At 42.5% G+C, this 24,790-nt stretch overlaps 1 long non-coding RNA gene across 1 annotated transcript in view; it reads left to right on the top strand.

Moving 5' to 3' along the window:
* Positions 1-14,847, top strand: part of LOC139046294 (uncharacterized) — an 83,735-nt gene extending 68,888 nt beyond the window's left edge. The window contains exon 3 of the long non-coding RNA XR_011506135.1: positions 14,308-14,847. This is a non-coding gene — a long non-coding RNA (uncharacterized lncRNA). The remainder of the gene's footprint in view (positions 1-14,307) is intronic.
* Positions 14,848-24,790: the final 9,943 nt, after the last annotated feature.

Below are 24,790 nucleotides of genomic sequence, written 5' to 3' on the forward strand. Positions count from 1 at the left end.
ACCCATCTCATAGGGCAGTTAGTTGTAAAGAGCTTATCACAGTGTTTGGTACTTAATATAAACTTGATAAGCGTCATTATTATTACATCTGAGACATGGAGTTTATAGGCTGGAAAGAATATTTGAGTCAAATGTTAAGTAGGCAAAAGAGAGTAGCTGTTAGGTGCATGGGTTTTGGCTGCAACAACTGTCTTCAAATCCCAGCTCTGCCACGTAGAAACCACTGGGAAAGTCTCCTTTCCACTCTAGGCCTCGGTGTCCTTATCTGTAAAATGGAAATAGTCACAGTATGGACCTCAAGTAATTGTGATGGCACATGCTTCGTAGGGTGTCTTGGATGAAAATGTTAGTTGTTAAGAACTACCCTTCAAATAGAAATCATCTTATTGAATGACAAATGCTCACCCAATGATTTTTATGTCTTAAAATTGTCATGGTCAATGATCCTATCAGAGATTCTTGCTTACTGTTCAAGCTTCAATATATTTCCATAATATTTATTTTTTTAAGCTTTAGGAGCACAAAGTATCCCATGACTTTCAATGAGATTAATCTGTGCACTTAATTTGATATTCCATTTAAAAAACAACACCGGTGCCTCTGACAGCTCCTCAGAAATAGGCATAACAACCAGCTGCCATGTTATATGAGTTACTCTACTGCCTGTCTCTTGATCAAGGGCAACTCAGGGTAACACTAATAGGGTTATATTTAGTGCAAGGCTGTACCCAGTTTCACACTGTCAGATGAGGCTTTGTTCTTGAAGACCGAGATCCCTTAGGTAGGCTGGAAATCTATTCACAAAAGGCCTGAATAGAGGATGTGCATGCTTAACAAACCGGCTTTCTATGCTAGTCTCCATTACCTTCTTTCAGCAGGTGTAAAGCTTTATGCCCGATATTCCTTTCCATTGTAGACGCCTGGCTCTAAGCCTTCTTTGTTCCCACCCAGATGCCAGCTTTTAGTTAACTATTCTCTTTTCCCTTTTTTAAGCTACCAACCATCTGGAGGAAAACTGATTGGGGCTAGGGTCATTTCTGTACCTTTTAAAATTGCCATGTAGGTAAAAGGACTTGTTAAACCCATGAATGACCCTTCTCAAATCTCAGAGGCACTTCAGATTGAAAAAGGGCTCCTTCTCCAAGAAGCCGAGTCAAGCAGAGGTAGCAACAGGGCCAAAGAGGAGCAGGCTCAAGCTACAAAATGGGTTGAGAAATATAGATCTGCCCAATTATAATTCAAACAAAAACAAGTGAGAAACTGTAGTCGGTTGAGGCACTCTTGGCCGAGCATCTGGGCTTTGCATGCATGCATGCATAATTAAGCTTCAGGCAGCTGCGGGCTTCTACAGTGCAACAGGGTGGGCAGGATATCATAATACACAGTAGGTTGCATATCAATGGAACTCTTTTTAAATTCACATGAAGCCTAAGATAAAAAGACGTCAGCAAAAATTAAACAGCATTCAAACATCAGTGAACAGTAATACAGGCCACCAGGAAAACAATGGAAATTGACCTGGTTTCCCCCCATTGTTCTGGTTCCTCCCCAGAAATAGATTATAGTAATAGTGGTGACTTTGTTTTAAAATACACACACTCATTAGATCAAAGGGACCAGTGTACATTTAAGCAACTTTCATGGCATCACAGGAAGCGCGACATGGTCTGCTTTACGTTGAAAGACAACAGAGAAAATCGCACCCATGCATTGGAGTATTGTGATATGCAGATGGTTAGCTTTCAGGAGAATTAAATATTCATGGAAGATAAAAATCTCTCCCATTATATTTTTAATGTATATGAGGCTTTGGGCTCAATGTCCTCTGTGTTCACATAATAGACAGACTGTTCTCTGTACACACAGCGCTACGCACAAGGACAGCTCAGATGGCATCTTGTGATGTCACCTTGGCCCCATCAGGCCTTCCACAGCTGGGCTGCCCCGTGGTAGCCAGTTACATCACTGAGAGAACTTTGCCATCACTTTGTTTTTATTTCCTTGGATGCACTGTTTACGGCCAAAGACCCCCAGCTGTGTTTTGTTTACTAATTGCCCCAAGCCTTCACCAAATCAGAAGTGCCAGGGCCACAGGAAATCTTTCGGGCCACGGACAGGTAGAGGGAAGTCTCTGCGGTACCTGGACACACAGTACGGTCGCATTTGCTTCTCTTACTAACCCAGGTGCAATGTTATACTCTTCCAATTTTTGCATACCTTTGTTTGGCAGGGAATCAAAGGTTTCTCGGAGACTTTTCATCTGATTAGCTGCACAGGGGTAACAGCCACGAGGGCTGAGATGCTCCAGGACAAGGAGGCATTGTGGAGAGAGCCGATTTGCCATCGCTGAAACTCCACACCCTCTTCTCTCTTCTCCCAGCACTCTCCCAGCTTTACCCTCTCCCCACCCCATATGCCGACTCACACAGAAACTACGATTCAAAGAGGTTCTTTTGTTTGGGAAGAAAGGTGAAAAAGATGGATTTGCTCTTCTCAGGCTGCTGAAATAAAGAATTTATTAGTCATAGATCAGTGAAATGAATGAAAACTGCGCCTGCTTACAGGAGGGTATTAAGAAGGTGGGGAAAAGAAATATCCCTCTGGATTTCAATTTGATTTTGAATTTAGTTAATATTAATCCAGTTAGGAAACCAAGTCTACCTACTCCATTCATTGGCGTGGCCTCGTCTTACACCGTGTCGCTGTGTTGTCTTTGCTTCTCCGTGCACTCTTTTTTTCCTATCCTGTAAGACCACATCCTCTAAAGAAGATGGGGAATTAAAGCCCGGCTAGGGCAAAATAGTGGCCGCACTTCGCTCCTGGCATCCAGGTGGTTGTGTTTGTATGTGAGGTAGTTATCTGATCAGTTCCCATGTGAGGTACTGGTCTCCTGCTTTGTTTTTTACTCACTACTACTGTCCTCAAATAAATTCCATCTTATCTCTAATTTAGATTTAAAAACATTTGTTTTCTAGTTGTTTTGCGTCCGTATTTTAAATGCATAAATGTACTTACATTTGTGCACCCCAAAATAGAAATAGATGTGACACTCAGGGGTCAGATCCAGCTCCCTCTTTTCCCGCTGTCTGGGAACTGTGCTTGCAATAAAAAGGAATATTTCCATGATAGGGACTTTCGTTTTTTTCTTTTAAATATCCTCCAAAGCCCTGATTTAGACAGGATCCCAACTTCTTCTTCCAATGAGTCGAACAGTGCAATAATAGAGATGTGAGGGATTAAAGGGAGGGCTGAAAAATCAGCCCCCTGCCTCAGTGTCCCCAGGCGCAGCACTGAATCAGCATTTCAGCAGGCAGCATGCTGGGCACAGCTCCAGCCTCGTGGCTCAGAGGCCAAGTGGTGCATGGGACTGGCAGGAGGGCATGTCTGCATGGAGAGGCCCCGATTCCAGCGTGGAATTTCTGACAAACGCAGCTTACCCCTATTAATTCATCAGGCCACAGTCATCAGGAGAAGGCTATTTACTTCTCCTATGAGAGGAAATGCTGATTGTTTATACCTTTGTGTTTGACCAGTTGCTATCAAAACCCTAGTCTCTGGGGAGAGAAAAAACCTTGCCTGGACTAGAATCACACTGTCTAACTTTACCAGTGTGAAAATAGCGCCATTAATTTTAGCAGCACTTAACAAAAACACCTCTCACCTTGCTCCCTGCCGTCCTTCTTCCCAGCCCACACACCCCCTTTTGACAGCCCAGCTCTGTGATTCTCTGATCTTTCTTACAAGGATGTTTCAAAAGAGATAAATGGTAGGAATCAATGCACATCATATTAATTACCAAGTACAGTTTATTTCATTGTAAGCCATTTATCTCCCAATGGCTATGAGAAAAATGCTTGGTCCTACCGCTAAAGATTTGCCTACTTTTCCAGAATGGTGCAGAAATGTTTGTTGGATAATTTAAAAATCCCCCGACTGACTTCTCTACTCAAGAGATCCTGAACTACAAGAAAAATTCCCTCAAAATTCAGTTTAATAGGTATGCTCTACTTAGTTAAGTATCCTAGCTTCTGCTGTGCATCTTCTTTCTTTCGTAGTGACTTTCTGTAATCCATGGGTGATTACGGCACTGGCCGTGGAAGGTTGGGATTCTCTTCAGACAACTTTTGTAAATATATTTTCAACATACGTGTATGTTCTTTAATGATAAAGTAATACACCTTCTTGTAAAGCAATAGAAAATACAGATGTATGAAACACAGCTGTAGATCTAGATGCCATAGGGTCAGACCTTCCTGAGCACACATGAGCCTCTGGGGACTTGGGGCGTGATGAAAGGGCTCTAGGGGCCTTGCAGGAGGCCGGAGGTCTGCATAAACATCTGACAATCTTTTCACCTAGGATGGAACTCTAGGGGCGTTCTTGGATTTTTGAGTTTTTTTCCATTTGCATCTTCCACATTTCAAATTCTGCTTATTTTGTGTCCTAAATATTTATAGAATCTGTGATCTCTTGCCCACTGTCTCTTAACTAGCTTCTAGTCTGGGGACATTCAGATCCATCTTAGCCAGATGACTTCTATAAACACCAGTCTGATATTGTCAATTCTCGATAAAATCCCTCAGTAACAGGATCAAGGCAAACCAACCCTGTGTGTGGGCTCCATCCTGCTTCACCAGCTGCATCTCCTGTCAGTACCACCCGGAAGCGCCGTAGTGAGGATCCGCGACAGAGTATTTTTAGCTCCTGGGCCTTACTGCCTGCTCTCGCTTCTGCCTGGCACACCCTCCTCCACCGCTCCTACCATGCTTGTTTCTCCTCAGCCACTGGGGCTCAGCTCAGGGATTACCTGGTCCTTGAAGCCTTTTCTGGTCCCTCACTTTCCCAGGGGACATGGATGCCCCGGCTCTGTTCTTCTATGATACTCTGTGCATCTCTCCATTATCAAGTGAATAAGAGAAATCCCACCCAGGGCTTAGTTTATGGTAAGGGTCCTGGTGGGAATGTTGCCTGAGAGACAATACTTTGAGCATTCCCAGTGGTCCTTTTTTCACCTGCAAGAGGAATATGCAGCATTGGAAAGAGGAGTAAGGAAGAGTACATAAGGGTGCTGAGTCTGGAGCACCTGAGAGAGGCCCTGGGTCTTCCCTGAGGGGATAGGGCCCCAGGACGAAGTTGGGTCTACAGAAGGCCCCCTTGGCCTGGTCCATAGCGATGGTGAGGTATTTATCCCTTTCCCTCCCTTCTATTTGAAGGAAAGTGACAGAGTGGAAATCAAGATATTACTATCGGCTCACTTTCGGTTGGAAAAATTGTTTTCTTGGCTGAATTGGAGGCTTATATTAACCTGATTTTTTAAATATTATGGAAAGTGTGCATGTGTGTTTTAAGACTATACCAGTAGAGTGTTTCTATATTTGTCCACACTTGACTCTAGAGCAGCTGCCATTGAAGACTGTTAAAAAATCACTTTTTCGGGGCTGGCCCCATGGCCGAGTGGTTAAGTTCGTGTGTTCCGCTGCAGGCGGCAGTGTTTCGTTGGTTCGAATCCTGGCCGTGGACATGACACTGCTCATCAAACCACGCTGAGGCAGCGTCCCACATGCCACAACTAGAAGGACCCACAACGAAGAATATACAACTATGTACCGGGGCACTTTGGGGAGAAAAAGGAAAAAATAAAATCTTTAAAAAAAAAATCACTTTTTTCACCAGCTAATCTTCGTGGCCTTCCTTAGCTTTTTGTAAAATGAATTTTGAGCAATATGCATGCTGTAAATTCAGTTTTTATGTTAAATATTACATGTAAATATGGCCATGAATATTCTATCTTTTTGTATATCTAATCTAAGTATTTTCACTTAAATTTAAATCCAGACTTTCATAGACTGTAACAAAGGAAAAGAGCCTAGACATAATTTAATCTAACTGCCTCATTTTACAAACAGACATGCTAAAGTTAAGAGCATAAACTCAGGAGCTGTCTTCTGGCACAAAATTGCTGTGTGACTTTGGGCAGATTACTTAACCTCTCTGTGTCAGCTTCCTCTTTGGTAAAATGGGAATAAAAAACAGTATCTACTTCTTAGGGTTGTGTGGAAGATTAAGTGGGTTAACAGTAAGTGTTCAATAATGTTTGCTATTAGTATTGTTGTTGATGTTTTCTACATGTTATGTCAAATTAACCAAGACTAAAATACAGGTTAGTGCCTGGATAAAATCTAGTGCTATAACTAAGACTAAAATCCAACTCTTTGCCAAGGTTCTATCCACCGCTCTCTCATTTTCCAAATCTACCCAATTTCGCTGTGTTTACTATAAGATTTCATAGTCATGGTCAAAAAGCATTGTCCTGGCTTTAATCCCATGATGTCTACATCAGGACCATGCATATGATGCCATATGCATTCTTCTGTCTACGTTTGTCTGGCTGTCTCATCTATTACTCTCTTCAATTCTATCTGTGCCAGCATTACAAAGGTGCCTTAGGCCAGTCGAACACCTGCAGGGTACAATCAGCCACCCCGATTCCCTGGAGGATCTCATTCAAAAAGGGTGACCTTAAATTTCTAACTCTTAAAGACTGTGTGCAGGAAGACAGCTGAGAACCAGCCCTCAGCACAGGCCCACAGACTTTGGGGCAGGCTCCTACACAGGCTGGGGCTTGCTGCTCTGAACCAAGGCCCTCCACACTGTCTCCACATTCTGGAAAGCCCACACTGAGACCCCAGCCCTCGGTGACATTCACCCATTGGGCAGACACTGCCTGGGACCAGGGTCCTCCAGCCCAGTCTCACTGTAGCTCTCTTTGAGATCAGGCCAAATGTGGCCCAGGAGGCAGGGCCAGCTCGGGAACTAGGATGAATTGTGCCAGATGCGGGATATTGGTCACCAGCTTCTGATTATTGTCATTCCTAAATCTGATTTTGTCTGATTATTGTCACCACCTAAGACTTAGTGATCATACGTCCCAGATTGTCTGGGATAGTCTGATTTCCACTTGTCGTCCTGGCACAATTATAAATAGGATCTCCATTCACTCTCACAAGTGCTGTCCCACCCAAGATGCAGGACCACACTCATCCTCCCTGGTCGTGCATCCTCTCGGATTTATCTGTCTTATCCCTTTGCTGGTTGGCATTTCCCGCATCATGACTCTTCCCAATTTATCTAAGCCCTCTTCGTTTGCCCCTCGTCTCTCTCCTCCGCCCTCTGGCACTCACTCACTGTGAAACAGCTCTCCCGCACTCTTAGCCTCTAGGAATGTGTCTCAGCTTCCTGGGCCAGCTGCTTGCCTGAGGCACATGCTGCTCGGGTGCTGGGGCTGAGAGCTGCTCAGCCCTGGGTCAGGAACCAGCCCTCCCCTCTGATAACTTAGTTGTCCCCAGTGGATCTCAACAGTCCACCCACTCCCTCCTAGAGTGACAACGGAAGGTGGAGAGAGCTCGTTCATTTTTATAAATTAGGCTTCTGTTAGTCTCCTGGAGTCTGCAGAGTAAACAACTTGGCCTTGCCCAAAGAGGGGTCTGGCCGTTGCCCTCGGTTTCTGGGAGGTAATCTATATCATCCCTGACAGGAGTGTCTTTGTGTAGGGCAGGGGCTGACCACACCAAATCTTAGAATGAGACCAGCCTCACCGAGTAGACATAGGGTGGGAGCTGGCCATATCAGCAGGACAACCATGTGACTTAGGGTGAGGGCTTTGAGTCGAGTGGTCTTAGTTGTCTGCTGGCCTAGTGACTGAAATTAACCATGTGGGCAATTGATTACTCAATCAAACCTGCATAATGCAGCCCCAATAAAAACACTGGACACTAAGGCTTGAGTGAGCTTTCCTGGTTTTTCCTGGTTGGCAATACTCTGTGCTTATTGCCACATGTTGAGGCCAAGAAGGTAATGCATCCTCACTCCACACGGATGGGACAGCAGAAGCTTCCTGTTTGAGACCCAGCCGCCTACTGCCACCTCTGCCCTGTGTGCTTCTTCCCTTGGCTGATTTTGACCTGTACCCTTTCCCTGTAATAAACTATAACCATGAATATAACAGCCCTCAGTGAGTTCTGTGACTCCTTCTAGTGAATTCTTGAACATGAGAGTGATTTGGGGAATCTCCTGAATGTGCAGTTGGTGTCAGAAGTGAGGGCAATATTGGGTGGAGACTACGCCCTCTAATGTTAGCAGTTTGGCTAACTCCAGCTTAGCCGGATCTTAACATCTTTGCATTTCCATTGGAGAGGGGACACATTCCACCCCCTTTTCTGTCAAGAGGCTTCTGGCTCCTTTCCTAGGCAGAGTTGTCAGGGGAGGGATGCAAACGCCTCCAGGATCAATGCGATGCCTCACTCTTTGGCCAACAGGTCTGAGTCTCATTTCTCAAGTCCAGCCAAACATGTCCTTTACTTCTGTGCCTAGACAGTGAAAACATTGAACCAGCCTCATAGCTGGCACTAGAATCCCTCTTCACAGCCTTTAGGAAACACCTTGAGAAGCTTGCACTAAGACATTAGAGGAAGGGAGAAGATGCTCTGCATAAGAAAAGAGAAATGACTGATGATTTTCCTTCTTAAAGGGAGAGGGGTTGATGAGTGAAGAGGAGGAAGGAGGAGGGAGACAAGAGGAGACCAAGATGAATGAGAGCGGCAGTCAATAGAAATCCTGACTGGTAGGTGCCCGAAGGGCTCTGTGAGAACACTGATGTCCCAGTGCCCTTGGAGTCTTTTGGCTGCCCTGATCTATGGCTCCTCCAGGGGCCTTTCACCCCTCCTCCCTTTCAGAGGCTCACTAGCACTTTGCAAGAGGGAGCCTGAGCTTCTTAGCTGGATAGACACGGTGCAGAACACAGAAGAGTGCTGGGAACAGCTGCTCCGGAGGCCGCAGAGGCGTCCAGACGAAACTGTTGTGGCAGTTTGTGAAAGACTTAGAGAGCACGTGGACTCCAGACAATGGACTTGGGCGTGTTAAGATGATTGTGCTTTAGATCTCCAGGATGGGTGACATTTTGGCTGCCGATACATTTTCTGTCTCAGCATTTCCTGAGCACTGACCGTGTGTTAACCACAGTGCTACGTGGCTCGCTCCTTAGTTGATCTTCCACACCACCCTAGGAGGTGGGCATTTTCTCCATTTTACAGTAGAGGAACCTGACACACAAATTCACAGCTGGTCACGAGGACATTGATTCTGGCTCCTGCTTAACAGCCCCCAGTGGCTCCCTGGGACTCACACGTTCAATTGCAGGCTTCTTAGCTGGACCCCTGGCCCTGTGGGGTCTGACACTGCTGGCCCCTGGGCCCTGACTTCTTACCCTGATCCAGCCTACTGGACACCAGTGTTTAGAGAAACCAGCTCATGCTCATTTCCACCTCTGAGTCCTAGAGCCATTGCTGCCTCTGCCAGGTCCACCCTCTCCCTCCCTCTTGGCCTGGATGACCCCAACTGTTCTGCCCTGCAGACGCCATCACTGTCTCCCTGACTAAATGTGGTGCACACCCAGTACTGCCACAGTGCTCCATGCCCACTTCTGTCCTAGTGGTCACCTCAAGGCGCTGAGAGCCTGTGAAGTCCTCCCTGGCTGTGATGGCCATAGAGAACATGCTCTGTGGAGGGGTCAGTGCACTGCATGCAAGCTAACAAAATCAGGATCATGAAAGGTGCCAAGGGTAAGACAGGTTTTGATTTGTCCTTGTTGAGCTGCGGGGAAGGTGGGATTAGGAAGCTAGAGGTTGATTGTACTCGCTCTCTGTGAGTGGATGATGCAGCGGTAGGGGGATGGGCAAATATCAGGAAGTGGGAGCTGGATCTCAGGTTCTGTGTTCACCCAACCACACGTGAGAAATCTATCCGTTTTTTCTCGTCCACCTGTTCACCTCTCTCTTTTTCTCTTATTTATCATTCTGATTTCTAGCATTTTAAATCTGCTTGGATTTTTAGATTCCTTACTTATGGCGAGTGGGTGTGGTAGACAGACGATGCCCCCACCCCCAAAGAAGTCCATGCGCTAATCCCTGGGAACTGCGAATGTATTAAGTTACATGATGGAGGAGAATTAAGGCTGCTAATCAGCTGACTTTAAAATAGAGAGATTATCCTGGATTTTCTTGGTGGGCCTCATAGACTCACAAGGGTCCTTAAAAGTGGAAGAGAGAGGCAGAAGGGGTCACAGTCAGAGGGAGACACAGCTAGAGAGGAAGAATCTGAGAGATGCGATGCTGTGTCATTTAAGCAGCTAAGTTTGTGATAATTTGTTACAGCAGCAATAGAAAACTAATACAGTGATGACTATAAAAATGTCCACGGAAAATTCCTCTATTTAGGCCTAGTGGCAAGGAGGCCAGGCTCTGAGGCTGCCTGGGATCAAATGTTGGCTCTTGAGATGTTGATTCAGGCCCCTCCTAGTTTTATTGTAAGAACTGAGTGAGTTAATCTATCTTAAGTGCTAAAAATGGTGCCTCTAAGTGCCTGGTATACTGTTGCTATTATTATTATTTTCATATTCCACTCTAGCCAGGACCAGTTCTTATTTGCAAAAACACTTGTATTTAGTAAACATTTGCTTCACGTGTACACAGCAAAATTTAAAAAGCCGGTAGCCTAACTTGAAGATCGGGATTCAAATCGTAGCTTTGCATGAAAGTCTTGGCATTGGTACATTGGAAAAGATCTCTCTTGGTGATGTGGAAAAATTTTCAAGCTAGGCACATAGCTTTGAAAGTACACAAGGGAAGCTGTGTATTTAAATCAGAGGGAGCTTGGTACCTCACAGAATTAGCTCATTGCCAGAGAGTAAGACAGCTTTTGAGTTTTCCTGTTTGAGTTGCTGGGAAGGTAGGCTTAAAACAGTGGGTTAGGTGATGGTATCCTTTAGCCATTTCATAGAAGTATGGCAGGGCAAAGAATTTGTTTAGAAACATAAGGCAAGGTAGGGCTTGAGGTCAGATTGGGGTAGCTTAGAAAGCTCAATTGTCAAAAAAAATACAGGCAGGTTCTTTTGTGATGTCTAACTTGGAGGTTTTCAATATTTTTATCTACATATGCAAAGAATATTTGCATCCATGTATAGAATGGTTTTATCCTTTATTTGCAAGCCCAGCTGACAGTTTCCAATGCAAATCAAAGTATTTATTCTTGCAAAAGGCATTCACCTGCAGTCTGAGGATGACCTAGTATAAGGCTAGAGTTTGAATGTGTATGTATATTTGAATGACCATCTCCCACCCTATTTCCCTGCTCTCTGCTCTTCGCAGCCTTTCTGTCAGGCCCCAATTCTGTCTAAAGCTCTGTTCCTATCCCAAGCTGAAACACCTGTGTCTTCTTTGTGTGCTCTGCCCTCTTCCACCTTTCCCTGCATCAGCTTTATCCCATTATGGCAGAATCTGGAGACTCCATCATTTCTGAATCTCACACATGCCCATCCTCTCCATTCGCACTGCCCTTCCCCTAATTTATGCTAGACTGTGACCATTGCCTCCTGGTTGTGCTGGCTTCATCTCTCTCTTTTCTAATTTGTCCTCTGTCTATTCAGTTATTTTCCAGAAGTGCAGTTTTGATATGTGGTTACTCCATTTTGTACAACGCTTCAATGTCTCTTGCTGGCTACTCAGGTAAATATCACTCCTTCATCCCAACACAAGGTCTGCCGTCCATTCCAGCACATTCTGAGGTTTTCTTCTCTCTTAGAGAAGGCCCTGGCCCTGAGGCTGCCCAGATTTATGCTTGCTTCCTCCTTCTGAGGTGGCTTTCTCCGTTCCTCTTTTGCCTGTTTGAGGTCCTACCTATTATTTAACCAAATTTAAAATAATATCTCTTGGTTTGTCCCTGGTCACCTCTGTACATATTTATTATCTGTTGTTAATGGCGTTTTTATTTTATAGACACATGTGTACTTGCATTTCCCCCTAGCGTAAGTTCTTTGAGGATGGGGACTATGAGTGCTCCAGCTCTATGAACACCTCCTACAGTCTGGCATATTACCTTGAACATGGTGATGGTCTAAAGATGTCTTATAAATTAAGTTCTGTCATTTGTGAGGCTACCATTTTCCTTTTTTTTTTTTTTTTTGAGGAAGATTATCCCTGAGCTAACATCTGCTGCCAATCCTGCTCTTTCTGCTGAGGAGGATTGGCCCTGAGCTAACATCGGTGCCCATCTTCCTGTATTTTATATGTGGGATGCCTGCCACAGCATGGCTTGATTAGCAGTGCATAGGCCTGTGCCTGGGATCCAAACTGGCGAACCCCAGGCTACTGCAGCAGAGCGTGTGAACTTAACTGCTACCTCACTGGGCCGGCCTCCATTTTCTTTTTTTGTTTTTGAATGCAGATGGAAAAAGTACATGAAGTATGAAGTATATACTCTAATGTGAGAGTCCATAAAATAAGTAATTACAGCATGTCTTGGGATCCTCGAGCTGAATTCTGTGTTGTAGAGTAGAGGAGAAGACTAGCTGAATGGATTCCTCTAAGACACACACCCCCACTCCCCCACACCTATACCGTATAATTATTTGGGCCTGAAATGAAACTCATGGCTTTATTTATAGAGAGGCTTCAAGGTAAAAGGATTCAGTCAAGCAGCTTAAGATTACGCTATGCAATAGTTATCTATTGCTATATAACAAATTAACCCCAAACTCAGCAGCTTAAAACAATAAATATTATCTCACGTAGTTTCTGTGGGTCAGGAATCTGAGGGCAGCCTAGCTGGGTGGTTCGGGCTCAGGATCTCTCATGAGATTGCAGTCAAGATGTCAACTGTGTTTGCAGTCACTGAAGACTAGACCGAGGCTGGAGGGTCAGGAGACCCCTCACATGGCAAATTAGCACTGGTTGTGGGCAGGGGTCCTTAGCTCCTCACCACATGGTCTTCTCCATTGGGCACCTTGAGTGTTTACGGACACTGTGGCTGGCTTCTCCCAGAGTGAGTAATCCTAGGTCAGAGCAAGAAGAAAGCAGCAATGCCTTTTATATCTTGGCTTGGGAAGACATACACTGTCATTTCCACAATATCTTTTGGTTACACAGTAGGCCCTATTCAAAGTGGAAGGGGACTACACAAAAGCATGGGTATCAGGAAATGAGAGTCATTGGGGCCATCTTGGAGGCCAGATACCACGTTCCAGTTGTTTTTATCCAATTATGTCTTTGGAACCCTGGCAGAAAGAGAACTTTGTTGTCTTTTCAATTTCATGGGGTTTGGTAAGGCCTGAGGCCTAATATATACTTCGTACTTCATGTGCTTTTTCTATCTGCATTAAAAAAAGAAAAAGAAAATGGAGGCTGGCCCAGTGACGTAGGTCTCCAGCTATGGAATTCCAGGCTTGGCCTTCTGGGAGGCCACCTTCTCCCTGCACACCAAGTGTGCACAGCTAGCGGGGGCCTTGATTCCTGGGCCTCTTGATCACCTTTGAAAGAATGCAGCAGCCTCACATAAGTCCACAGCCATCAGTGGTTTTTGGACAAGAGTGTGATGGAGCATTATAAAATAAGTCCCAATGCTGTCAGAATGACCCAAGTACTTTTGACTTTGCCTATAGGGCTGAAATTAAGGCCGAATGGAAGGTATTTCTCTCTCCTTTTGGAAACAAATTCTTTTAATAAGGATCTGGATTGGCTTCAGTTTACTCGCACACTCTCAGCTGCAAGTTGATGATTAGATACATTCCATTTCAGTGACACACACATCTGAAAGGATTCATGCTTCTAATCATAAAAAGATAAAGTTTTTTTCTTTCTTAACATCTGGAGCCTGATGAATAATGACTATAATTAAACAAGAGGCCATTGTATATTTGGGTATTTTTTAAGCTTCAAATGCCTGTCTGTGTGGAGGATTCACGTTGCACCCTCTTTGTTCTAAAGCATTCTACTGTGCAATGCTCGCAATCTACTGAGGAGCCCTAGCGGCTGGCATTAAAAGTAGGTCATTACTCCCTAATCTTCATCACTCCCTTATTCGGCTTCTCCCTTAATAAGTAAACCCACCGCTCCACTCAGGAATCCATACGCTGCCCTCCTTCATTGCCCTGGAGGGGCAGGAGCTGGACTAGTCATTTGGGGTGGCTGTTAGCTTCTCTCCTCCTCCCCCCACCGTTACTGATTCATTGACATCATATTGCCAAGTAATGCCATATCAATGGTTGTTAAGACTGCTAGGGATATATTTTAGACAAACCAACATAACATAGGCAAATAAAACAACCTGTGGTTAGATTTGTAGTGAATGAGTAGCACTGTACATTTTTTAGGTGCCCATTCGCTCACTAAATCATGCTAGCCTTGTCACCATCCTGTCATCTGATCACATGCCGAGGTTTACTTCCATTGATATCAGAATATGTTTACTCTTTGGCAGAATCCTGGTGCTTTGCTAGCAAGCTGACCTTGGCACTGGATCTCCTATCCAAGAACTTGCATCTACAGATGGACTTGGTACCCAGCTTTGTGATAGAAGCCATGGAGATAAATCTAATTACCTGGAGCTCAAAGGGACTTTGGAAAGGCCTAAAATCTTCGTTTGTCTTTGAGGTCATCGTTTGCTAAACTTCATGGATGTTAATTATTTTTTGGCAGGCAAGAAATACCAAAGAATTCGGGATCCTCTTAAGAAGACATTGCTTTATATTTCATAATATCCCTTAAGTGACTTGTGCATGACAGGTGCTCAGTAAATTCTTTCCAATTGATTGAAATAAATTCTGAACAGTTTGAGTTTCATATTTATATTTGGCTTATCAAATCATCATCCCAGAGGCAAAAATAACTAGAAGGGGGATGATCTGAAGTAAAGCTGGACCAAATTAATATTAAATTAAATTAAAATGTTGGGAGGTTGACCATTATAGAAAATCCTTTGTAAGTCTGTACTAGTATCTCAATAAATATTCTATGGACTAAAATGTTGAGCTTGTTACAAGAGAATGAATGATACAAACATTTTTTCATGTGAAAACATTCTGCCTATGGCACCTGGAAGAATTTAGGGCATAGTCACACCCAGGAATTTCAGGCTAATGAGCATCTTCACCTCTTCTGTTTCACCCTGAAGAGTTTTTGTGAAAGTCACAAGACAGACACTCAACATTAAAGACGTTGGAATGAAACTTACTTTAGTATTTTGTGATTTAGTTTTTTTATAAAATAATCCAAGCAAGGTTAATTAATGTATACACTCCAGTCTAATCAAAAGAAATCTGCTGGGACAATAAACATTCTAGCTATTGCAAAGAAGAAAGCACTTATTTCTAAGGCAGAAAGAAAATATATTTTCATGTTAAATGTGTATATTAAAACTGCATATACATGCATATTAGATACACACAGATTTAGAGCTCTGGCTCATATATCATGTTGGAGAAAAATCAAAGTGAAAATTGTTCTTTGTAAAAAGTTCTCGGTGTCGAGTGGCAGAATCCCAAGTGAGTGGACTCATTTATCCCCACAATGTATCAGATGACCAGCTTTCATAAAAACTATTATTAACCTAAAAAATTAGGGTCAGTAAAAGTATAGCTCTAATTCACAAATCTCAGCAAGCTGAACCATTAGACCCAATGAGCTCATCATGACAGACTAAAGATCAAACGTGAAGACATAATGAAATATATGATTTTAATATGTTTGATCATATCAGAGCAATCCTTTTCATAACATGTTTTTATCATGGAACCTCATGCATTTTCCTTAAAACCAAGAAGGCAATCTAAAAGAATTTAACCCGTTCTTGTTTTATAGCTTATAACTCCATCTTGCTTGATTTAATCTGGTAAAGCTGGCTGAAATGATGCTATTCTGGTACAGCCTATAATGACAGCAAAGATGACATGAGCTACTCCTGCAAGTGAGTTCCAAATTTCAGTAAAGAATCCTCATTCTACCTGCCACTGGGATAGTCTTGTTGAAGCTTGAGCCCCCATCATACACCAGACTCTGGATTACAACAATCCACACCTATTTCCTTTTGTAAAGTCCTAACCAAAAGCAAACAACCTAGAGTTTACAGCAAGAAATAAGATTCTTACAGTGAAACAACCTCGAGTTTGCAACAAACAGAACAAACAACCTAATCAGATCCTCACAGTGAAACAGAGCTTAACAAAGCATCTTCTTTCAGAATTAGTAATCTTACTTAAAACAGGAAAAAAAGCTTGCAGCTCTTACCACCACCGGGCCAATCCATGCCCAACAATATAGCTTACAAGGGCAATTTATAGCATACAAGAATGAGCTATCATGTTACCCCATTCAACTTTCAATATAACTCTTATTTTTTTTTTAAAGATTTTATTTTTTTTTCCTTTTTCTCCCCAAAGCACCCCGGTACATGGTTGTATATTCTTCGTTGTGGGTCCTTCTACTTGTGGTATGTGGGACGCTGCCTCAGCGTGGTTTGACGAGCAGTGCCATGTCCACGCCCAGGATTCGAACCAACGAAACACTGGGCCGCCTGCAGCGGAGCGCGCGAACTTAACCACTCGGCCACTGGGCCAGCCCCAATATAACTCTATTTTTGATCATTACTTTCAATTCACAAATAAGCAAACAGAAACAGCCGATTTAAAATTCCCTGCATTTTCTATTTTGTTTGCATCAGGGGCAATTCTGGAATTATCATACACAAATAGTGAGAGAAAAGTACTCTCACATAGTAACAGAATTGCAACAAGACCACAAGAAACCTCAGAGGTGATGGTTTCTCAGATTGCAATCTTCTTTAGTAATTAGTCTTCTTCATCTGGAGCCAATGTTTTGATGATCATTTTGTTGACCATGAGGTAATGAAAAAAATTCTCAAAAAGTTCCCTCATAGCCAATGTGTGTACTTCCTTTTTTCCTAGTGAGGAAAGTGTATAAGAAGAAGGGCAAGCCTTTCTAGACCCAGGGACTTGATGGGCACCATCTTTGATGTCCAGGGCAGTTGAGACCAACCATGCTGTGAAAAAGACACTGAGAATAAATGAGATGGAGATTTAGGGAAGGAAACAGCTGAATTAAAAGCATTTTCTTATTTGCTAACAGCCAGTCCACACACTGAAGAGAATTATTAATTATAGTTTTTATCTACAAAGAATGGGACATTCACCTAACATCCCATTAAGTGAGTACCATGAAAGCAAAGGTCTCTAAAAGGCTCTGTGATTTCCCTGGATGGATGGCAGAGGAACAGAGCTTTGTTGCCATGATTTTGTCATCAAGCCCAGATGGGGACTGCTATGGTCTGAAGGTTTGTGCCCCCAAAATTCATTTTGAAATTCTAATGCCCTATGTGATAGGATTAGAAGGTGCGGTCTTTGGGAGGTTGTAGGTCATGAGGGTGGAGCTCTCATGAACAGGATTAGTGCCTTAAAAAAGAGGCTCCAGAGAGACCCCCAGCCCCTTCCACATGTGAAGACACAGAGAAAGCACTATGAACCAAGAAGAAGGACCTTACCCAATGCAACCATGGTGGTGCCTCTATCTTGGACTTCCAGCCTCTAGCACAGTGAAGATAAATTGCTGTTGTTTATTAGCCATTCAGTCTGTGGTATTCTGTGATAGCAGCCTGAACAGACTAAGAACAAGACTTTGGGCATCCTAGCAGGTTAATAATTTGGTCCTTTTAAAATCATAATTTTAAAGATCTCTACATTTATTTTGAAGAGAGTCTGAGCTCTGTGTGGGAGAAAAGTGAGGGGGGAATGTAGGAGTCCTTGTCTCCTTCCATGACCCAAGCTACTCATTTCCACCAGACTTGAACACTCCACTCAGCAGAACCGAGCCCACAGCTGTCCAACCTACTCTTCTTAGAAGTTAGGCTCAAACAATGCCTCGGGGGTCTCAGCCCCACGTGAAGTGTTTTGTCCAAACACATTACTTCTCTCTTGTTAGAAGCGACATGGTAAATACAAGTTTCTCCATCTGTGACATTTCCAGACTCTCTTAGTACCTCTTAGAGAACAGTGCTGTAGGCAATAGGCTGCCTGGTTTGCCCTTAATTCACCTCTGTTTCTGACAATATGTTTTATAGGAAAGAGAATCTTATACATTAGGTGTTTGCCATTTCCAGGACCAGAAAGTCATTATTTGTTTACATATGTATTTGCAAGGGTAAAGAAGAAAAAGGATCACACATTTTCTACTACTTAGTTCTTCAATTAAGAAAGGAACAGTATTCACTTTTCTCTTTTCCTTTTTTACCTCTATTTAAATACCTCTCCCAACTAGGAAAGCCCAGTTTTACTTCCTATAGGGCATACCTACCCACATTCTAAAGCATACAAATAGGAAGAATGGGGAGAATTACTATTTGGGGGAGAAAAGATATAATTTACTTTTATTTCAAAATTACCCATAAGGAGACAGGAAAACCTCAGATCTGCCTCCTGGATGTATGATATTAACCTCATATTAACCTCAGCAACATCTTTTTTTTTTTGAGGAAGATTAGCCCTGAGCTAACTACCGCTAAATCCTCCTCTTTTTGCTGAGGAAGACTGGCCCTGAGCTAACATTCGTGCCCATCTTCCTCTACTTTATATGTGGGATGTCTACCACAGCATGGTGTGCTAAGTGGTGCCATGTCCACACCTGGGATCCGAACTGGCGAACCCCGGGCCACTGAGAAGTGGAACGTGTGCACTTAACTGCTGCGCCCAACCTCAGTAACATCTTAATGTTATTAACAAACAAAAACAATGAAAAGACTTAAGCATTTGTAATGAAGGGGTTTTGCTTATATTTATTTTATTTCCAAGGAACCTGCATCGATTTGCTTCAGTAACATTTAAAATTGTTCAACAGAAACCCTTCCAACCTTTATGTTATAGTAAGAGTCAAACTGTTGATTTTGGTGGCCAAAATTTTTTTTTAATTTCAATTATGAAGATATTCTACTTTATTTTATTTTTAGGTAAAAAAGTTTGGAAATGGGACTGGCCCCGTGGCCAAGTGGTTAAGTTTGCGTGCTCCGCTTCGGTGGCCCAGCGTTTTGCTGGTTCAGGTCCTGGGCTCGGACATGGCACCTCTCATCAGGCCATGCTGAGCCGGCATCCCACATGCCACGACAAGAAGGACCCACAACTAAAAATATACAACTCTGTACCAGGGGGCTTTGGGGAGAAAAAGGAAAACTAAAATCTTTAAAAAAAAAAAAAGTTTGGGAAAAGTATTAAGTTTTTAAGTGATTCTCTGTACTTCATTTCAGTACATTAGACAGTTTTCATAATAAATTAAATGGTACTGAAAAAAGAAAAAGAGTACGTCTCATTTGAAATTTAATTTTCTTTAGACATACAATCAGAAGAAAAATCCTCTCAGATTTAAAAACCTTACATTTTGCTTTCAATAAAAATAATTTTCAGATCTGCTTGAATGATTTTATATAATTCCTTTTCACATTTTTTATGAAGCTGATAAAATGCTTCCTAAGCTGATGTATTCATTTAGCCCTATAATAAGTTATTGTAGCACTTAACTCCAAATTCCTAGAGAAGGACATATATAAAAAATTTGCCAGACTTTCTCTCACTTTCTGGACTATCAGGGATGGTCATGCAGTTTCTTTGTGAATCACCGACTGCTGGGCTCTTGGCACTGGTTTCTCAACCTGGCCCAGGAGGTTGCTGTGCTGAGGGCAGAGTGGGGCTGGGGCAGAATCTGAGGCAGTCTGACCAGTTAGGAAAGAACTGCAATAGAAATGTTGATTACTCTGGGCCAGACACTGTTCTAGGTGCTAGGACACAGAGGTGTGTAGACACCAAAGTCCTTGGTTTCAGGAAATTAATTTTTCTAGTAAACAAACAAAACCAATGCTAGTAATCATTGCCATGAAGAAAACAAAACTGGCGCTTGTAACCGTGACTACGACATGGCAGAAGGGCTTGTGTGTGTGTACTTTAATTTGGATAAACAAATCAGGGCCCATCCTTGGAGCTGGGGGTGGGGGTCAACCCTACCCAGAATAAGGAAGAAGTTCTTTTCATTTTCTTTCCATTTGATTCATCATCTTTGTTTGCTTTCCCAAACAAACAAATGCCTAGGAACTGATCCAGGATGCAATAATTCATCTTCTTTAAACTCCAGGGTCTCGTTGTGGGGTAGAGATGGAAAAGGGCCCAGGAGACAGAAATATGGTGAATCCTCCCACAGTAGTAACTTTCATTCTGTGACAAGTTAATTTTTTTTTATCTCTGGATATACATTTTTAAGTTATCAAAGTGAAATCTTATAGCCCACGTGCCTATGGTAACAAGCATGGATATTACATAAATATACACTCCCTGATGAATAAAAATTACAGTATTTCATCTAACTGGAGTGTTTTCTACAATTAAAAATTAAAAATGAAAATAAATGTGGGAATAGGAATGATTAAAAAGGATTTTTTAAAAGGCTTAGTCTTTGAAAAATGGTTAAATTACAGTAGCTCCTTAAAATAAGAATTATTTTTTTCCTTCTAGCTCTTTAATGAAAATCAGCTCATCTAGCAAGAGTGCCCGTGTTTAGCCTTATTACAATTAGACTCGTGCATGGTGCAGTTGCAGGGTTCTGTGTGATGGATCCCACCACAGGGAGAGAGATTAATATTGGGCAGTGTCTACACTTGAGGTCATTACCGCAATTAGGCTTGTTCTCGTCAGGCCCTATTCGGAAAGGATTAATGTTTTAATGTTTATATACGGTTACCATGATTTTATTGTGGGCTCTAAGCCATGAGTTATGGAATCAGTTTCACTAGAAAATATTCTTGATCCACTCATCTCCGGAGCCCAGGTAGAGGGGGCAGGGTTCTCGGCTCTGGTTCACTGTGGCGTGGGGAGGGTCTGTCACTGGCAGTGTGCGGTCATCTGGCCAAAGTGGTTTTACGGCCACACACAGAGGGCAGATCAAGCAAGGAGCCACCTCCTCCCAGGCCCATAGAAGATTCTGTTGAAATCCATTAATCCCCTCCACAGAAGGACAAGTGGAGACAATGACAAACCGAGCTGTGGGATGGAAGAAATGTGATAAGCAGCCCAATTTTGTTTACATCTCCAGTGGCTTAGGAACACAGTGTTTTTCTGAGGCTCAAACAAAGAAATTGAGAAACCGCAACAGCTTTAGATGTTGATGGTGATAGTACGTGGGTTTCTCTTTAGTCACGTTAGAAGGTTCACATTGTTTAGTTTTAAAACTCAATAGTCCTTGTAAGTTTTTAAAAACAAAATTCTCCGGACACCTGTGTCCTTAATAGCAATCAGATAAAGGCTCTCATACAATTTTAAAAAGGAAATGACCTAATCTAAGATTATAAATAAAATCTAAATAAACACACCTAAGCAGCTCACCGAGACTTAAATACATGTCTTATGTTCACCCAGCTATAGTTAATTATAAAAGAAATAAATGTACCAAGGGCCCAGCCCTGAGCCAAATTAGGAAGTCAAGGAAGTTTGCTTTTGGCATCTCTCACAGTTTGCTGCTGTGGGTGCCCTTCCTTCTTGACAATCCCGTCAGCACTTGTCTCTCTCCTGGCTCTCTGCTCGCACACATTTCATCCAACCCCTAGCATCTGTTCAGTTCCTGTCCTCAACTTGCTGCTCCCAGCTCTGCTCAGTCATTAAATAAGAATTCACTTGGAACAGATAACGACATGGAGGGACTCCTCTGAGGTGTGAGGTTCAAGACTCAGAGGAAGGAGACCAGGATAGTGGAGTGGGCAGGTCAGTGTGGGTTTGGAACTTCAGGGAAGGACATTCCATCTGCTGCCTTCTCAAATCTGCCTGCAGCTCATCAGCCTGGTCTGTCACATTTTCACTCCCGTTGCCACTACAGACATTGCTTTTGCTGACTGAGGTCACTGGATTCTCCTTCTTGTCTTTGTTTACCTCATATGCTCCAAAATCTTCAGAAAACTGGAAAGAGTTCAAAACAGGCAATTAAAAATCAAAATAACTGAAAACAATAATTTAAAACTAGGCCCTTGCTACTCCAAGTGTGGTTCCCAGAGCAGCAGCATGGGCATCACTTGGGAGCTGGATGGAAATGCAGTCCTGGGCCCAGCCCACACCCCTGGATCAGAAGATAAGGAGATTCCCAGGTGATTCATAAACATATTACAGTCTGAGAAGTACTGCTCTGGCCCTCAATACTTACCCATTAAGGATTTGAATTATAGACTTTTTCTTGATAATGGAAGATGCCATGGTGACATAGAGACTGCTTTTCACACTTAACCTGGAGAGAATGCTTCGGGAAAGAAATAGTAACTTTGAGTGTTCATATTGAAGAGAGTTCTGATGGGGAAGAGGTATGTCATTACTGGAGTGTTATGGTGCCAAATTTGGAGGAAAGAGGGTGGAATGTGAGGATAAGATAGATTCATTTCAAGCCAGAAGGATTTTTAGAGTTTGGAGGAGGGAACTCTGAGAGGGTTGTAGAGTATAAATAAAGTGAATGAGAAAAGAAGGAAGAATTATTTAGAAATCTTAATCATTATTGTAGGGGAGGAAGACACTTCCTCTACCCTCTCTGGGTCCTTCTGGCTGGACAACAAATTAAATTCACATGAGACAGAATAACAGGAGAAAATTAAACAAAGCTTTATAACATGTATACATGGGAGAGGATTAGGCAAACTGAGCAACTCACCAAAATAGCTGAAGCCACCACCTTAAATACCACCCTCAGCTAAAGACAAAGGAGGATGTTGGGGATAGGGGGAGTCAGTTGTGGGAGATTACCAGAAAAGCACAGTAAACAAGAGTAAGGTTATTATGCAGATTTAAGTCCTGACTTCTGCATTGTTAAGAGTTTCTAGAGATAAAGTCATCCCCTCCTTCTTCCTGGTACAGAGAGGGAAACACTTTTACAGATGGAGATTTCCTTTACAAATGTAAATGTCTCTTAACAAAGGGTAAGTAAATTCTACTTTTCAGATTTTCCTTCCTGTCTGCAGTTTTTAAAAGTAACCAGCCCAAAATAATCCTCATGCCAAAGAGACATTATCTTGGGGTTGACAATTACAGTCCCCCACATTATCTAGAAGTGAATTTCTCAATAATGGAGCTAGGGATTATGTATCCCCTTGACAGTGTTAGAGAAGTCCAAGTTACTAACGTGAGTTATTTCAAAAGTACCTTCTAATTTGTGGGCTATGTTTTTTGATGGCAGCACCCAGTCTGGATCTGACTACATAAGTAATAGTGAAGGATTATACTTCAAAAGCACCATTATCAGATTCAAGACTATGTAAGTGCTTGCACACTGTGAAATATTCCATCCGGGAACATTATGTCTTAGGTCATGCTTATCTGTTGACAGCAAAGTAGACGGTGATGAAAATGGTAGGATCTAGGACCATGCTTTCACTGGCCACATCAACCTTGGCCTGGTATTTGCTAGAGTATAAAGAAGGATACATTTGTGCTTTGGTCATTTGCTTGTTGTGTTATGTTATCTCAGCATCTCCTGGGCAAATTTTTCTTTGTTTTATAAGATATATAATAGTAAACTGTAGAGCTAGGCTCACCCTATTCTATTCATCACTAAGCATATTTTAGCATTTTTGGAAGGGATAATTTACAACATGCAAACATGTTATTAAAAAATGAATTTTTAAAGCATGCCTAATTTTAAAAAAACTATGTGAAAATACAATAGGTGACTAGCTATCTGGAATTCTGTTATTTAGTAGAGAAATAGCAGGATCCAGAAATTCCTTCTTTTCTCATCCAAAAAAGAAATTAATGTACTCTTGTGGGCCACTGCATTTTTTAAAGATGGCTACAAAAACATTTCACATCTCACACGCTTTTCCTACACTGTGACTTTGACATACTTTCCAAGAAAAGTTGAGGTTCAACAAAAGGTCTATGTTGCTTTCTCTTGTCATTGGGCAGGATTTAGTGACTGTTTCGATCACTGGAGTAGAGTGGAAATGATCCTATATGAATTCTGAGGCTAGGTCATGCAAGGCAATTAAAATTCAGCCTTGCTTGCTGGAATACTTGCTCTTTAAGTTTTCAGCCTCTAAGTAAGCAGTCCTACTGTGAGAAATTCAAAATCAGCTCAGATAGAGAGAGGGGCCCTGAGACTGTACATAAGAGAGAGAGAGAGTCTGGATTGTCTAGCCTTTAACTGTTCCAAGTCTATCACATGGGAGTCCTTGAGTCAGAACCACCCAGTCGAATTCTTGATCCCCAGAAACCACAGAAAAGATAAAATAATTGTACTTCTTTGAAGCCACTATGTTACTGGCTACAAATATTTTATTGGTTCCTGGCCAAAAGCATTTTGTGTTTTCATGCCAGTTTTCTGTGGTGATATCTAAATCTGAGATATAATTACTCTTGTCACAGTGGGGATGGTGTTGTTTAAGGGGTAAGGAAGATCTTGAAAGAAGGACAAGACTTAGAAAAATGAAGGATGGTGGAAGTGGGATGTTGGAATACCATCAGAATAAGGGAGATTAGCTTGAGGATAGTGGCAGAAGAGCTAATGGAAATCACTTGTGCAGGAATTACTTTTACTAGGCCAGATAGCGAGCAAGGAAAATTAAGTTACAGAGAAAAATTGGGGCCAGATTATGGGGTTATTAAATGGCAAGTTGAGTTTTGACTTTCATCTGTGGACAAGGAGAACTGATTGACACTTAAATCTGTGGGGGGAGGGGGGGAGAGGAAGGATGGTGGTGCTTACTGAGTTGCTACGTAGCACAGTTCTGATTGTGCATAATATGAAAGGTGTCTGATAAACCTCATCTTGAGTTCCATCTGAATACAATACCAAAATCTGTTCTTTCACATTTGGTCTTCATAATTTGTTTCTCATGTGGCAAGGGTGCATGCTCACACTTGATAAAAACAGAGGGAATATTGCTC

Source organism: Equus asinus, chromosome 9 (assembly GCF_041296235.1).
Source record: "Equus asinus isolate D_3611 breed Donkey chromosome 9, EquAss-T2T_v2, whole genome shotgun sequence".
NCBI classification, from domain to species: domain Eukaryota; kingdom Metazoa; phylum Chordata; class Mammalia; order Perissodactyla; family Equidae; genus Equus; species Equus asinus.